The sequence below is a fragment of the Talpa europaea genome (genome assembly GCF_964194135.1).
Source record: "Talpa europaea genome assembly, chromosome: 4".
NCBI classification, from domain to species: Eukaryota; Metazoa; Chordata; class Mammalia; order Eulipotyphla; family Talpidae; genus Talpa; species Talpa europaea.
Window position 1 is genome coordinate 61710955 of NC_140070.1, and position 17956 is coordinate 61728910.

Sequence of the window (17956 nt, forward strand, 5' to 3'; positions counted from 1 at the left end):
TATATTTTGATATAAACAATATTTAAATTTTAAATATTAAAGAAAGCATATCCTGATTAAAATCAAATGGAACAAATGTGTAACTATGTATCAAATTAATCACAGAGAAAAATTTCACGTGAATTAAAAGCTAATAATTTTTTTTGAAGATTTATTTTTTTATGTATGCATACAAGAGCTGGGGTACAGGCAAGAGATTCAGGGGGTGAGAGGACTCACCAGAGACAGAGTGGGGAACAGAACAGGCAGACTAACTGAAAATACACTGCTGAGGGGAGCAGCAGGCAAAGCAGGAGAAGTCTGCTGTGCCATGTGGGTTTTTCCCTGGCCAGCCAGGGATCGAATTCATGCTGCAGAGGCTGTGGATAGCTTCATAGTGCGGTGCTTAACCCCTTGTGCCACAAGGGAGGCCCTAAAAGCCAATAATTTGACTCTATATTCCTAATGATGGATTACCTATGGACAAAAAGGACTGCAAATAAATTTTAAATTTTTCAATAATCATATTGTTAATAATAAAATCATTGTATCTGGAAACTATTGTGTATTTGGTAGGATAAAACAATTAAGCAACTACATTAGTGTCATTAGAAACCAGTATTTTCAATACTACAAGGAGTCCTAAAGCCAGAACCTCAGAGCGACGAATAACAATGAAAGAAGGCCAAAAAAAAAAAAAAAAAGTTATTAAAAGAATAAATAAATAAAATCAAAGGAAAGACAAACACAATGGCAAATACAGATGTTAACATATCAATATTAACTCTAAATGTAAATGGACTAAACTCTTCAATAAAAAGACACAGAGTTGCAGCCTGGATTAAGAAACAAAACCCAACCTTTTGCTGTCTCCAGGAAACACATTTAGCTACAAAAGATAAAAATAGGCTCAAAGTTAAAGGATGGAAAACAATCCTACAAGCAAATGGACCAAAAAAGAAAGCAGGAACAGCTATACTTATATCAGATAAAACAGATTTCAAACTCAAAAAGATAAAAAGAGACCCCAATGGTCACTACATTATGATCAAGGGGACAATACTTCAAGAAGAAATAACACTCATTAACATATACTCACCAAACGAAGGAGCACCAAAATATATCAGACAACTGTTGTCCTCTCTGAAAACAGACATCAGAGAAAACACATACGTAGTGGGAGACTTCAACACACCACTATCAACAATGGATAGATCAACAAGACAAAAAATAAGTAAAGAAACCAAAGCTCTAAATAAAGACCTAGAGCAATTGGGCTTAACAGACATCTATAGAACACTAAACCCCAAAAAAACGGAGTACACATTTTTCTCAAGCGCACACGGATCATTCTCCAGGATCGATCACATACTGGGGCACAAGACAAACATCAACAGATACACCAAGATTGAAATCATATCAACCATCTTTTCTGACCATGAAGGCATCAAACTAGAAATAAACCATAAAAAGAAGGCAAGGAACTTTCCTACCTCATGGAGATTAAAAACCACACTACTGGAAGACCATTGGACTAATGAGGAGATCAAAGAAGAAATTAAAAAATTTTTTGAATTGAACGACAAGGAGGACACCAATATCCTAAATGTATGGGATGCAGCAAAAGCAGTAATAAGAGGAAAATATATAGCAATAGAAGCTCACATCAAGAAACAAGAAAGAACGCAAAGAAACAACCTAATCTCGAAGCTCAAAGATCTAGAAAAAGAACAACAAAAAATCCCCAAAACCAGTAGAAGAAAAGAAATAATAAAAACCAAAGCAGAAATAAATGAAATTGAAACTAAAAAAACAATCCAAAAGATCAATGAAACCAAGAGCTGGTTCTTTGAAAAAATCAATAAAATAGACAAACCCCTAGCCAGGCTCACAAAGGAAAAAAGGGAGAAAGCACAAATAAACAGGATCATCAATGAAAGAGGAGAAATCACAACGGACACAGCAGAAATCAAAAGAATAATCAGTAACTACTATGAACAGTTATATGGAAACAAGTTTAACAATCTAGAGGAGATGGACAAATTCCTACAACTCTACAACCACCCAAAGCTAGATAAAGAAGAAATAGAACACCTAAACAGACCAATTACAATTAGCGAAATTGAAATGGTAATCAAAAACCTCCCCAAAAACAAAAGCCCAGGACCTGATGGATTTACAAATGAATTCTACCAAACATTCAGAGACGAATTAGTGCCTATCCTTCACAAACTCTTCCAAAAAATTGAGAAGGAAGGGACAATACCAAACACGTTCTATGAAGCCAACATTACACTAATACCAAAACCGAACAAGGACAACACAAAAAAGGAAAACTACAGGCCAATCTCCCTAATGAACACTGATGCAAAAATCCTCAATAAAATTTTAGCTATCAGAATCCAACAATGTATCCATAAGATAATTCACCACGACCAAGTTGGATTCATTCCAGGGGCACAAGGATGGTTTAACATCCGAAAATCAATCAACGTTATCCAACACATCAACAAAAAGAAATATAAAAACCATATGATAATATCAATAGATGCTGAGAAAGCTTTCGACAAAGTGCAACACCCATTCATGATAAAAGCCCTTGAAATTCTTGGGATACAAGGAACATACCTCAACATCATAAAGGCCATCTATGACAAGCCAACAGCCAGTATCATTCTCAATGGTGAAAAGCTGAAAGCAATTCCATTAAGATCTGGAACAAGACAAGGATGTCCACTCTCACCATTGCTTTTCAATATAATACTGGAAGTCCTAGCCAGGGCAATAAGACAAGAGAAAGACATCCAAGGAATCCAAATAGGAAAAGAAGAAGTCAAACTATCACTATTTGCAGACGATATGATATTATACATAGAGAACCCCAAAAACTCCACAGAAAAGCTAATTCAACTCATCAATCAGTTCAGTAAAGTGGCAGGATACAAAATCAACACGCAAAAGTCAGTAGCCTTCCTATACACAAACAATAAATCTGAAGAAGAAGAAATCAAAAAGACCATCCCTTTTGTTATTGAAACAAAAAAAATCAAATATTTGGGAATAAATCTAACAAAAGAGGTAAAGGACCTATACAAAGAAAACTATAAAACACTGTTAAAAGAAATAGAAGAAGACACAAAGAAATGGAGAGACATCCCCTGCTCATGGATTGGAAGAATAAACATTATTAAAATGGCCATCCTTCCAAAAGCAATATACAGATTCAATGCTATTCCAATCAAAATTTCAATGTCATTCTTCAAAGAAATAGAACAATTATTGATGAAATTCATATGGAATCACAAAAAACCCCAAATAGCCAAAGCTCTCCTGAAAAAAAAAGAAGGGAATGGAGGCATCAGACTCCCAGACTTCAAACTATACTACAAAGCCATAATCATCAAAACTGCATGGTATTGGAACAAGAACAGACATACAGACCAATGGAATCGAATAGAAAATCCAGAAATAAACCCACAGATTTATGGTCAACTAATCTTTGACAAAGGAGCAAAGAATATGCATTGGAGCAAAGAAAGTTTGTTCAATAAATGGTGCTGGGAAAACTGGGTCGCTACATGCAAAAGAATGAAGCTTGACCACCACCTCACACCATACACAAAAATCAACTCAAAATGGATTAAAGAACTAGACATAAGACCTGAAACCATAAAATATATAGAAGGAAATATAGGCGAAACACTACGTGATTTGCACATCAAAGACATCTTTACAGACACATCACCCAAAGCAGTGATAGTGAAGGCAAAGATAAACAGCTGGGACTACATCAAATTAAAGAGCTTTTGCACAGCAAAAGAGACAATAACAAAAACAAAGAGAAACCCCACCAACTGGGAGAACATTTTTGCACCCAACACTAATGATAAAGGACTGATCACAAAAATCTGCAAAGAGCTGATGAGACTCAACAACAACAAAGAAAATAATCCAGTCAAAAAATGGGCAGAAGAGCTTAAAAGAAACTTCTCTGAAGAGGAAATGCAAATGGCCAACAGGCATATGAAAAAATGTTCAACATCACTTGTCATCAGGGAAATGCAAATCAAAACTACCATGAGATACCATCTTACACCAGTGAGAATGGCACATATTAAAAAAACTAGCAACAACAAATGCTGGCGAGGGTGTGGAGAAAAAGGAACTCTTCTGCACTGTTGGTGGGAGTGCAAACTGGTCCAACCACTGTGGAGAGCTGTGTGGAGATTTCTGGACCTACTAAACATAGAGCTTCCATATGATCCAGCAATTCCACTCCTAGGTATTTACCCAAAGGACACAGAAACATCAATTCCAAAGAACACCTGCACCCCTATGTTTATAGCAGCACTGTTTACAATAGCTAAGCTTTGGAAACAACCCAAATGCCCAAAAATAGATGACTGGATCAAGAAGATGTGGTACATATATACCATGGAATATTACTCAGCATTCAAAAAAGATAAACACATGCAATTTGCAGCAACATGGATGGCGCTGGAAGGGATCATGCTCAGTGAAATAAGCCAAAAAGAAAAAGAAAAATACCGGATGGTCTCACTCATAGCAGGAATCTAGAAAACTTAAATAAGGGACCAGGAAAATGAATAACTATAAGAAAGTGAAAATCAAAATCAACAAAAAACTATGAACCAGAGACACTTTTAGGGGAGCGGGGGCGGGAGGGGAGGGATTGGGGTCAGAATGGGGGGCTGCAATTGTATGGGGAATATAACAATAAAATTTATAAAAAAAAAAAAAAAAAGAAACCAGTATTTTCAATTTCAGAAAAAAAGGAGAAAAATCTAAAAGTAAATAAATGAAAATCTGTCATCTTAAATTTGAATGGGAAATATCATGTCATATATTCTTTTAAGAGTGTATCTTTTCTGGGCCTCCCCGGTGGCGCAGCGGTTGAGCGCTGGGTTGCGAAGCTGCCCGCGGCCTCGGCGGCGCCGGTTCGATCCCCGGCTGCTCCCCGGCCACCGGAGGAGGGTCCCACATGGCGCGCAGACCTCTCCTGCCGCCCGCTGCTCCCCTCAGCAGTGTACTTCGGTCCTTCTGCCTGTTCTGCTCCCCGCTCTGGCTCTGGTGAATTCTCTCACTCTCCCGCGCTTCTGACTGTACCCAGTGCATGTATAAACAAAAAAACAAGCAAGCAAATAAATAAATAAATAAAAACATGCCTCTAAAAAAAAAAAAAAAAAAAAAAAAAAAAAAAAAAAAAAAAAAAAAAGAGTGTATCTTTTCTAAGGCCTCCCCTGGTGGCGCAGGTGGTTGAGGGCAGCACTGTGGAGCTGTCCACAGCCTCTGCAGCACAGGTTCCATCTCAGAGAAATGCATATTAAAGTAAAATTGAGACAAATTTACTTTATTAGAGGAACAAAATATAATCAATGACTGGCAAAATATTTTAATGAGACTGAAGGAAATAGGAATATACACCTTGTTTATGAAAATTTAATTTTTTTGAATTTTTTGTGGTCAAAAGCTCTACCATTGAATCTTTTTGGATAGTGCTTTCACCATACTTAATACACACTTGCACACACCATACACTTCTGGAGAAATTCTGTATACTTCCATACAAGGAAATAATATATCAATGCTCACATTGGTTACAGCCCAGACTGAGTCAGTGAACAAGTAGAAACAGACTCGCATCTCTCAGTCTACACAAATGTGGCTTACTCATAAAGGATCTATTCTACCTATAAATTCAAATGAATGAATTACTTAGAATGGAAATCCCCAATATGTTGAGTGAAAACTGAAGTTGCATATGAAATATAGTTTTAAAGGACAGATTTAAAGCAAATATTTAAGGCAATATGTAGATATTGATGACATTATATATCTTTCTTTTTTATATTTAAAGTTTTTATAATGAAAATACTTTTTAATGCAAATTTATACAAATCTATTGAAAACACAATTATTTGTAGAGCTATTCATTCATCCATTGACAATCTGATCATTTATTCAGTGCTATATTAAAAACAGTGTTTTGGAAGGTAGATTAATTAATAACTTGAAATCTCCTAACAATTTAAATGAAAACTGTCAAATGTTTGAGACCCTATTTTAGAATACAAAGAAGGTTTGACTTCCAATTTCCATTTTCTTTTAATATTTTATTTATTTTTGCATAGAAGAACTGGGGTATAGGCAGAAGTATGGGGGATGTGAGGATTCACCAGAGACAGAGTGGGGAGTGGAGTAGGCAGATTTACTGAAATACACTGCTAAGGGGAGCAGCAGGCAAGACAGGTCTGCTGCCCCATATGTGGGTTAGCTCCCTGGCAAGGGATAGAACTCAGGTGTCAGCAGTGATAGTGCTAAGACTTATCCCCTAGGCCACCAGGGAGGCCCCAATATCCATTTCCTGTAGATCAAGAACATGCTATTCCATTATTGACATGCATAATAATTTTCTGTTCTGATGATGCTATAAATTCAATAGCAATTCTCCAGTCTTAACAGTTATGAGCATAAAATGTATCCTATAACCTCAAATCTCCAATAGTGGAAAGCTTAAAAAAGAATGGATGCTGCTAGAGCAATGCTTTTTATTTGATATGATCATAGAAGATCCATAATCTCCCAATTCTCAGACTCAGATGGTTTCTTCAGCAAGGTAGTGCAGTGAGGAATGATTTAGTCTGTGCTAGAGTGATAGAATTGGCCACCTAATACACGTTTCATTTTTCAAAAAATTCCACATTTGGGGAATCTCTTGTAACTACTTCATGGTTTCTAAAAGCAGTTAATGTCCAAAGCTAGAAGAACTTAAGTTTTCTTAAATATACATGTGAATGAATGGAGGGAGGTAAACACAAAGTAAAATTTTAAAAGATGAGGAGGCCTGATAGGGGAACAGCTGGATAAGAAAATCAGGAAAGGAATGGTTATTTAAAGATTATTCCAGCTGGAACACAGGTTCTTGTGACTTAAAGGTAGCATCACATGGCAAACTTCTGAGTCCATTCCCTAGATTTTCTCTGTTTTATAGATCCATGCAGTCTCAGCACTAGGAGATCTTCTGGGTTTGAATCACACAGTGATGAATAAATGTATTGAAGAACTTCCAAAATAATTAAAGTGTGAAACCACTGTGAACTTTGAATATTGAAACCAATTCAATTCTGCCATTACTGTTAAAATTCGGTAGACAAATTCTTGTAAATGCAAAAGTAGTCCACAGAAAAATGAATTATCAAAAAAAAATAAATAAAACATCTTGACAAGAGCAAAACATCATCCCCAACTGCACCTGCAAGACTTTGTGTTGGAGGGTCCTGGGAAAATCATTAAGTTCCTTATTTGTCTTTTTCAGTGTCATAATTTGTACTTTGCCTCTGGCTTCTCACTCTCTTGGTTTACGGTGAAAGATCCAATCAAAATTCCTGATTTTCTAGGCAACAGGTAAAGATTGTCTCTGTCTCTTACAGAAGGTCTCAACCTCTGAAGGCTCTGATGTCTGCCTGACCTGACAGAACTCATGCTCATGACACCGTAAAATACTTAAAAATCCAAGGAACAATATCTTATATTGGCACAATTTGCTCATGATACAAACAAGAATAAAGGCCAAGTTGCAATGGAGTTGCTTGGATTGAATTCTGAGACAGAACAAAGACATTAGCAGAAAAACTACTAAAACCCAAATAGCATACTAATTTAGTTAATAGTTCCATTGTTAATTACTTGGTTTTGAAAAATGTACTATAGGAGACAGAATTCCCCTCTACTCCTCTTGATTCTTTTTTTTCTTTAAGATTTATTTTTATTTATTTGTGCATACAAGAAATGGGGCATAGGCCAAAGGTGTGGGGGATGAGAGGATTCATTAGAGACAGAGTGGGGATCAGAACAGGTGGATCTACTGAAATACATTGCTGAGGGGAGCAGCAGGCAAGACAGGAGAGGTCTGCTGCACCATGTGGGTTAGCTCCTTGGCCGGGGATGAAACTCATGCCACAGTGGCTGGCCATACCTTGATAGCTTGATAGTGCTGAGACTTCAATGCTTGCACCATCAGGGAGGCCCCCCTCCTCTTGATTCTTCTGAAGTTGTTACAGCAATTAAATTATCATTGGGAGAAAATAACAAATTTAAATAGATATGTATGGAGAATCTACATGGATATAAATTCTAAAGTAAATGCGGCAAAATGAAGGTATGCATTCCTAAGGAAGGGAATGTGGTGTGGGGCTTCAGTGAAAGAGGAGGGGACTCCTCATGATAAGGAGAGAGTGACTCATATGACAAAGACCAGATGCTCTGTAATTAGATGTTTGAAACCCTGCCATATAAATAGTTTTCTCTGAGAGAAAGGCTATTTCTGGAAAACTCTAAATCTGGGTAATGCCACCAAATTTCTTTTATTTTTTTTTTTAATTTTTAATGACACCGATACTTCACATCCTTGTTTGTTCACAATATAGGATTTCTCCCTCAAGTGTGATAACCAAAGTTTTCCCACCACCAAAGCATCCATAGTCCTCTACCATATTCCACTGTGCTCTTCTCTCCTTCCTTCCCCATTTTCTCCCCTTCCTCTACCTTTCTCCTCCCCTTCTCCTCTTGGATGTCTCAGATCTGTGATTAGTTTTCAAGGCTCCGTTTTAAAGTTTTTCTTTGTCTGATCCTTTGTTTGGAAATGTTTACATTTCCACCCAGTATTTATCTTTCTACTTTGGGCACACTTAGCTTAGGATAATCCCTTCCAGTTGCATCCATATTGCCATAAATGGTATGAATTTACCTTTTTTGATCACTGAGCAGTATTTCTGTGTGCGTGCGTGTGTGTTGTGTATATGTGGGGGGGGGGATGTGTGTGTACCCAACATCTTCTTGATCCAGTCATGTGTTCTGGGGCACTTAGGTTATTTCCATATGTTGGCTACTATAAATAGTGCTGCTATGAACATAGGAGTGCAGGTTTCCTTTCAAATTAGTGTTTTTTTGTTTTTTTTTTCATTTTGGGGGTAAATACCTAGGAATGGAATTGCTGGGTCATAGGGTAGATCCAGTTTTAGTCTTTTGAGAAATTTTCAGATTTCTTTCCATCGGGACTGGACCAGTCTACATTCCCACCAACAGTATTAAGAGGGTTTCTTTTAATCCACACCCTTGCCAACACTTGTTTCTGGTTTGGTTTTTGCTTGTTTTTGATGTGGACTCTTCTCACAGGTGTGAGGTGGTATCTCATTGTGGTTTTGATTTGAATTTCTCTGATAAGTGATGAACATTTTTCATATGGTTGAACACTACCAGTTTTCATTCTTCTAGGCATTTAAGGGAATGAGAAACATTTCTTTTTAATTCATGGGACATTGACCTTTGCTTGAAATAATCTACATGCGAAAGTGATACATCTTGGGATGTCCTGTTCTGGACATCTGGGGAGGTCAACCTAAACATCTTGGGGAAGCCTATACTTTTTTTTTTAACACTTTATATTTATTTATACAAGCACTGGGTGCAGTCAGAAGTGCAGAAGGGTGAGAGAATTCACCAGAGCCAGAGCGGGGAACAGAGCAGGCAGACAGACTGACGAAGTACACTGCTGAGGGGAGCAGTGGGCATGTGGCAGGAGAGGTCTGCGCGCCATGTGGGACCCTCGCCAATGGCCGGAGATCGAACCAGCACTGCAGAGGCTGCGGGCAGCTTCTCAGGGCAGCGCTCAAACCCTGCACCACCGGGAAGGCCCAGAAGCCTATACTTCTTAACTAGAAATAGTCTCAGTGACAGTTACACAAAAAGTTTATTATATAATAAAGTAAGATTTTGAACCCAGGAAGCAGTATGACCGATTTTACTTAGTGAGAGCTGTTCAAATAAACTCAAGTTAGTATTTACTTTACATAGTGAGGAACATTGAGTCACTGACATTAAGAATGTAATGATTCTTCAAAGAAGGGGGGCTTCCAGCTCTAAGTTGTCCTGACCTAAAAATATACTAATGCTAGAGGAAGGCAATGCACGATTTAATTTCTTCCTTTCTAAAGAATGTACTACGGAAATACAAAGGTTGGTTACCCATAGCTAAACATTTTACTATTTGTTTTTTAATCTGGTTACTTGGCGTAGGGGCAGAAAGGGCCACTGAGCAGGTTTTCTGATCCAGCAGAACTGGTAAAGGAGGAGTCAGAGTCCTCTGAGGCTTTTTGCAGGTCTTTTAGATTTACCAGGCATAGGGCAGGCAGGGGTGCTGGGGGGCCGGGAGGCTGGCAGTCTTCCCAGCCCCCAGCATAGCCTCACTCTATCTGGGCTCCCTGCTTCTCTTCTCTCGGCTTCCATTTGTTTTTGGCTTCTGCTGGCATCCCGCAATGCTGCCCTTATAAACTCAGTCTCTCAGCCCAGGTGTACCCACTTCAGGTGCCCGCCATCAGGCATGCATTCAGGACCACAGGGTTCCCTCATCTATCCTAAGGGCAGGAGGGCAGAAAGGCCTGATACTTTTTCCTTACCCTACAGTCCACCCTCTCAGGGTTTTCTGCTGTACAATCTACACAAGTCACATACGTTTCTCTTGGCAATAGAACACTGCAGCCATGGCCCACAAAAACAAATAATATACATCACAATAGAACAACAAAATACATAAAATACAACAGAACACAAATAATTCCAGGCAGGGCACCAACCTAGTGGAAAAAGACAATTATTGGCACCACCAAATCTGCCAAAGGCACTGCTCATATAAGGGAGGGGAACCACTCATGGTATCTACTGTAACACACCAGGAACCATCAGGCTTCCTGGCCTTCTCTGGCTGTAGTCTCGGCTACAAGCCACACACAGCATCCACCCCCAGGATGCACTCACTCTGGGACTGGCGATTCTATAATCGCCAACCCTCAGGGTTTCTGTCTGCAGTTGCTCCAACATTCGGCTTTCATAGCCACCAACGCGACTCGCAGACCCCTGCACTCAGGCCAACCCACTGCACAAGCACATGGGTCGGGGATCCAAACTACATGCAGCCTCTCTTGGGTCCCTTCTTCGGCTTGGGCTCCACTCCAAGCTATGTTCCCCGCTCGTCCCCCAAGGACGGGTTCCTCAGCTCCTGACCCTCACTCAAGAACGAGCAGGGCATCACCCACAGGTGATTTTAAGAGACTCACTGGCCTTCAGCATACTCAGGCTGCTTAACAGCCGCTCAGGACTTCTCAACTTAGCACCAGCTTATGCCTTCTCAAAATCGGCTTTTCTCCTCTGCCTAGCTGCTGGGCACACACAGGCTGCTTTTGGCCATCAAGGCCTACTGGCCACCCGCAGATTCCCATCTCCTGGGGTATACAAACAATAGCATCCTCCCCCAGGGTCCACAAAACTTAACCTGCCAAGGTTCCTCCACCTTCTGGTGGGATTGTCAGTCCAAGTCCATTAGGCCTCTCCCTGCATCAGCACTGGCGAGCTCTGAATCATGGTCTTATCTTCCCTGGCGATTCTTGCTGCCTTGGGAATCCTTGGCTGGTCCTCTCAGGCCTCTCCTCCTCCAGCTGAGGTCTCGTCCTGCAGCTCCTGGACCTTGTCCATCTCCTGTGCCGCCATGATATGTCCAGTGTTGTCACAGGCAAACACAGTCTGCTACTCCTCAGTCCCCCCAGGTCTTCAGAGGCTCCATGGATGGATGGATCATCTTGCCGACTTACGCCAATTGTAAGGGCAGGAAGGGCCACTGAGCAGGTTTTCTGATCCAGCAGACCAGGTAAAGGAGGAGTCAGAGTCCTCAGTGGCTTTTGCAGGTCTTTTATTTAGATTTACCAGGCATATGGCAGGCAGGGGTGCTGGGGGGCCGGGAGGCTGGCAGGCCTCCCAGCCCCCAGCAAATCCTCACTCTATCTGGGCTCTCTGGTATTCTCTCTGCTTCTCTTCTTCTTCTCTCGGCTTCTGTTCGTTCTTGGCTTCCGCTGGCGTCCCCGTGACGACACCCTTATAAACCCAGTCTCTCAGCCCAGGTGTACCCACTTCAGGTGCCCGCCATCAGGCATGCATTCAGGACCACAGGGTTCCCTTATCTATCCTAATGGCGGGAGGGCAGAAAAGCCTGATAGTTTTTCCTTACCCTACACTTGGTCATCAGTGAGGGTGAAAACACTGACTTTATTTGCAGACATCAGATTTTGCATAGCTGTTTCAGACACGCAGAGGGCTTTGCTGTCTTACCTGCGAGACTGAGGGGGGAGGGAGTTCCCCAGAAAATTTTACAGTATGTTCACATGGTTAAATAAGATATTTATTTATTTATATTTTTTTAATAGAGGCATGTTTTATTTATTTATTTGTTTGTTTTTTTGTTTATACATGCACTGGGTACAGTCAGAAGCGCCAGAGGGTGAGAGAATTCACCAGAGCCAGAGCGGGGAGCAGAGCAAGCAAAAGGACCGAAGTACACTGCTGAGGGGAGCAGCGGGCGGCAGGAGAGGTCTGCGCGCCATGTAGGACCCTCCTCCGGTGGCCAGGGAGCAGCAAGGGATCGAACCGGCGCCGCAGAGGCCGCGGGCAGCTTCACAACCCAGCGCTCAACCGCTGCGCCACCGGGGAGGCCCTAAATAAGATATTTATATTAGGGTGAGTGAAGAGTAAAAAGGAACTTTCTGTACTGTCTTTACAACTTCTCTGAAAATCTAAGTTTATTTTAAAAATGAGTGAAGTCATCAAATAAATTTCATCTATAGTCTCTAAATTATTTTTTAAAAAATAGGAATTCAAGCTTTTTCAAGGGCAAGTTTTATGAGTCTATATATTTGCCAACTGCCTTTTTCAAGTCTGGGATGCCATTACCTGTAAATGTCATTTGCTGCACTTCCCCACTGATGGTAATTTGATGCAATGAGATAGAAGGGGTGTCATAAGCATCTGAAGCAGGGATAACTGGTAGGGACAAGGAGTCTTTGAGACCAATGCGACATCCTTTCCCCCTAACACTGGTTTCTATACTTTTACAAATGCAATCAATCTTCCTTAAGGACTTGGGATATGCAAAATATTTCTTAGTGGGGGCTAATTTGCTGAATATGATCCACAGTTCTGTAATTTTTGAAAAACCATTCAGAAGGCAACACTTTAGAAAAGTAATTATAATTCAAGATGTTTTAGTAGCAAGTAAGTATGAAATAAAGTATGAAGGTTACCTTTTTTTTTTTTTTCTTTTTTAAAAAGAACAAGTTCCTTCTACCTATCAGAGATTTCTGTTTATGCATTCTCAGTTAATGGGATCTTATTTGCAGAGGAGTTTTAACTTTCAAAGTCCTTTCACTATCATCAGGTTTCATAAGAGCTGTATGATAAAGGCAGGTGTTTCCTTTTTCTTTGACAAAGAGGATGAATCTCAGGATATTGGGGCATTGGCTTAAGGTTAGGGAACTAATTAGTTTCAGAGCTGGAACTAGAACCCAGAGCTCTCTTCAACTCTTCTCAAGGGTTAATTTGCATATGAATGACTTGGGGAAACTGAAAATGCAAATTATCATTCAGTGTGTCTTGGGTGATCACTAAGAGTCTGCATTTCTTTCAGGTCTCCAGGTTACCGCTTATCCCTGGATTACACTCCTGAGTAGTAGAGCAGACCATTTACACAGGTACTAAATTCAACTGATCCCCTTTCCCAGCGTGTACTTGGCAGATTAGATGGACTTTAACAAAATTTAGGCAAACTTGAAAAATATCCTGGTGCTGTTTTCAATTAAGCAGAAATGATTTTTTAAGATTGGGGCATAGCTTTCATTCGTGGCAGCTTCCTTCTCCATATAACCCGTCTGTAATTAACAAGTGCGCTGTGTATGGGTAACCAAGGAGCTAGGTGGAGAAAGGCTTGAGCACTCCCAGTGTTTATCTTTATGATTTGGGTTTTGTCAGAAATTATAATATGTCTCAATCTCGAGTGCATTCAAGCCTTGGAATCTACAGTTATGCAATAACTGGTGTCCCGTGTGTCGAACAGAAAAACAACAACAACAAAACCAACCAACCTCTCACCAACCTCGTGTTGATAGTTCACCCTGGCCTCCCGGCGCCCAGGGTTGCGGGGAGCTGAGCCCTCTTGAGGAGGTTCGAGCTGGGTGAGGAAGGCATTTTCCCAGAAGGTCTTCGGGAGTCTCTTTCATCCAATATATAAGTTCTGATTTGGTAAACTCGACTTTGGGAAAACAAGTCATCTCTCTTTCAGTGTCCTAGATGGGGTAGGGGGTAAAGGCTGCTTACAGCCCACAGAAGCCTGTTCTAAGAGGCAAGCAGGGTTGTTTGACTCTCATAACTGGAATAACTGGTGTGGTGAGGTGTCAGTTTTCTTTACAAAGTACTTTTTTCTCAAGGACACTTATCAACAGTTCCCAAATGCGACTGAAGACAAACACCGCTGTTGATGTGTTTCCAAATATTTTTTTTTAAAGATTTATTTATTTATTTATACAAACACTGGGTACAGTCAGAAGCACGGGAGGGTGAGAGAATTCACGAGGGCAAGAGCGGGGAACAGAACAGGCAGACTGATGGAATACACTGCTGAGGGGAGCAGTGGGCATGGCAGGAGAGGTCTGTTGCGCCATGTGAGACTCTCCCTGGCAGCCTGGTATTCAACTGGCGCTGCAGAGGCTGCGGGCAGCTTCGCAGCCCAGCGCTCAACTGCTGTGCCACTGGGGAGGCCCTGTGTTTCCAAATATTAAGCCCATCAATGGTAAATTGATTTTTGGTGCTGATCCCAGCCATTAACTAGAGATTGGCAGGATTGGAAGTATGTGGGATGACTGTTGTATCAAGCTAGGTGGTTTTATGACACCTGACTTTCAAGATGAGTCTGATATGAGATGACATTCATTGCTCTGTTGCTTTATCACTCAGCTAATATGTTGCGTTCCCCCTATATATGTGAAGTTTCACACTGCCTTGGAGTGATGAGAGTAAGTAAAAAATAAAATAGAAAGATACAGCCTAGGTTCATAAGAATTCCATATGCCGGGCCTCCCCTGGTGGCGCAGCGGTTGAGCGCTGGGCTGCGAAGCTGCCTGCAGCCTCTGCAGCGCCAGTTCAATATCCAGCCTCTGGCGAGAGTCCCACATGGCGCAACAGACCTCTCCTGCAGCGCCCTCTGCTCCCCTTAGCAGTGTATTTCGTCAGTCTGCCTGTTCTGTTCCCTGCTCTGACTCTGGCGCATTCTCTTACCCTCCCGCTTCTGACTGTACCCAGCACTTGTATAAATAAATAATCTTAAAAAAAAAAAAATAAAAGAATTCCATATGCTAGCCCAAAACTAAGAAACAAAATGAATAAACATGGCAAAACAATAAATGCTTGCTGGTCCAGAGTCATCAATCCCAAAAGAGTGTTTCTGATCCCCACAGCAAGGGGGAACTTCACAGAGGCGGTGAATTTAAGCTAGACTTTAAAGGATAAGTAGTACTATAATGTAGGGGAAATGAACAAAAACACTTAAAAAAAAGGTATCTGAAAAATGAAAGTAGACTCTGGGCTAAAATAGGTCTATGGAAGGGAGATGTTGGGGACAAGGCTGAAAAGAAAAATAGATTGGATCTTGTTGTAAAGTGTCCCTAAAATCAAAGCTAAAGTTATTTCATTCCAACAGCCTTGAGTGGTCATTGTAAATCTTCAGGTTTTACCTTCATGGAACATCATGGGGTTTCATAAGATTAATATAAAATCTCTTAAAGTAAGAGGAGAGTCTTACAGAATCATAATCCTTGGCACTCAACTGACTAAAGAACCAGTTTGGTCATTTTAAGATCAGTTTTCTAATCTGTGCTCTACTACTGATTCATTGGTACTGGGAAAAATAACTTCTCTAGGTCATCATTTTCTCAAGTGTAAAATAAAGGAACTAATCAAGATCATTTCTGAAGTTCCTTCTCGCTCTAAAAATCAACTATTCTCGTTCTGTTTCAGAAGCTTCTCTGAGAAAAGAGGAAAAAGTTACCAAACTTAATAATGTTGGAACGGTACTTTATTTAAAGTTGCAGAGTTGTTCTAATTTATCTGCATCCCAAAGTAGAAACTTGCACTCAATACAGAAGTCACATATGGTATATCCACTAAACTTTTGATATAAAAAGTATCTTTGGAGGTTACATGGTACATTTTGCTTTTGACAACTGGGCTATTAGTAAGAATTATTTTTCAGCATTGCTGATGAAAAATTTTAAATCAATAAATTCATAGCAAAATACTATTGAATGTTGGCTGATAACACTAGTGACCAGAGTAACATTACTGCCAATAGTAAATTTTGACACTTAAATTCATTTCAAAAGAAATTATGTCCATAAAAGATCAAGTTTTTGGTTTTTTTTTTCCTTTCTTCTTTGAAGTGGCAACATGGAAAACAAATTTGACTTTTCTAAAAGCAGAAGCAACGAATTCATGAAAACAGCAGTGTTTTGTGTGGATGTCTTGCCATAAGTAGTGGTCATCAGGAAATTGATTTGATTTTCTGTTCTACCTCAACTATCTCTGTAAGGGCAAAGGCACCATTTATTTGGCTTTACTTTTCTTTAAATCACTTACTGCAATTATGGTCATGTTTTCATTTAACTGTTCCTCCACACTGGGCTAAAAGATACTTGAGTGCTGGGACTCTGTATTCGCACCTCTATTCTATCTGGTATGTATGTTACTCAATATTCATTGAATAAATTAATCTGATTTTTTTGTAAAATGAGGGGGTTGGACTTTTTACCATGCCTTCCATATTCATGATTCTGTAATATATATGACTTAACTTTTAATTTTCTAAGTCCAGATAGGTGACCTTTCCCTTTCAGCTTCAGTTCTAGCCTTCTATTCTCATTAGTGCTCTTTCAAATCAGCACATTTCTGTCCTAATTCAACTTGAACATAAAGTAATACAAGTAGCTACAGTGGTGCTAAGTTTCGAGAGGAAGGATTTGCTGAGGACATGTCATAGAATTTGCTGCTGAAATCAAATCCTACCTCTTGAAGTTATGACATGCACCTAAAATAAGTTAAAAATTAAGATTAAACTTGAGCAATTTCTAAATGGAAAATGTGATATTCTAAAATTTACAGATGCTCAAGCATGAAATGTGATGACATTCCTATTGAACCCAAGAACACAATTAAGCTACATGGTCACTGCTGTGACAAAAATCCCGTAATGTCAGAAGAGCCATGACCCTGCCGTTGGGTAAACACATATTTAATGTAAGTCAACCCATTACAATGCATCCAGTTACAATAAAAATCTTTACTGATTTTGGAAACCCACTCAATTATTTTGATCAACATTATATGTAACCCAAATAGATACAATGAAATCACTGACAACTTGAGATGTTATAGCTAAATTACAAAAAATAATTGGATAATGTAGACAACTCCAATAATGTATTTAATTTCATACTGTGCTTAACATTAGATGGCATATAATATTGGGAAAGGGAGATTGAAAGAATTGTGCTTTTTCCTTAAACCAGACTTGGATATTAACAAGAGGAGGGTAAATCCTAGGTGTGGAAATATCTCATTCATTGTGCTTTTTACATACTTTCCTTGCTATTTCCAGCTATAAACCTTAAATCTGCTCCTCTGGGTAAATTCTTTTAACTCAAGTACAACACAATACTAGGCAGTCTTTAAAATATTTTCTATTAATTATAAAAAACACTCATATGAGAACTGTAAAATCATTTTCTTTTAGAAGGCATCAAATATTTAGGGAACTTTATTTTTAAGGATAAATCAGGTAAGACACAGCTTTTATTGACCCAAACATGCATAATCCATTCTTAATATAAAATGCACTCAACTGGTAAATTACACATGAAATACAAAGGGAATGGAAATTCACATATGTAAAACAGTTGCTACTTGTAGCAATTTAACAGTCAAATTAATGAAGACATTATACATTTAAAAAAAAAAACAAATCTTAAAGCCAATTTTCTATAGCTAACAAAGGGATAGTCTGATACGGAATGGTCTGACTCAAAGCAAA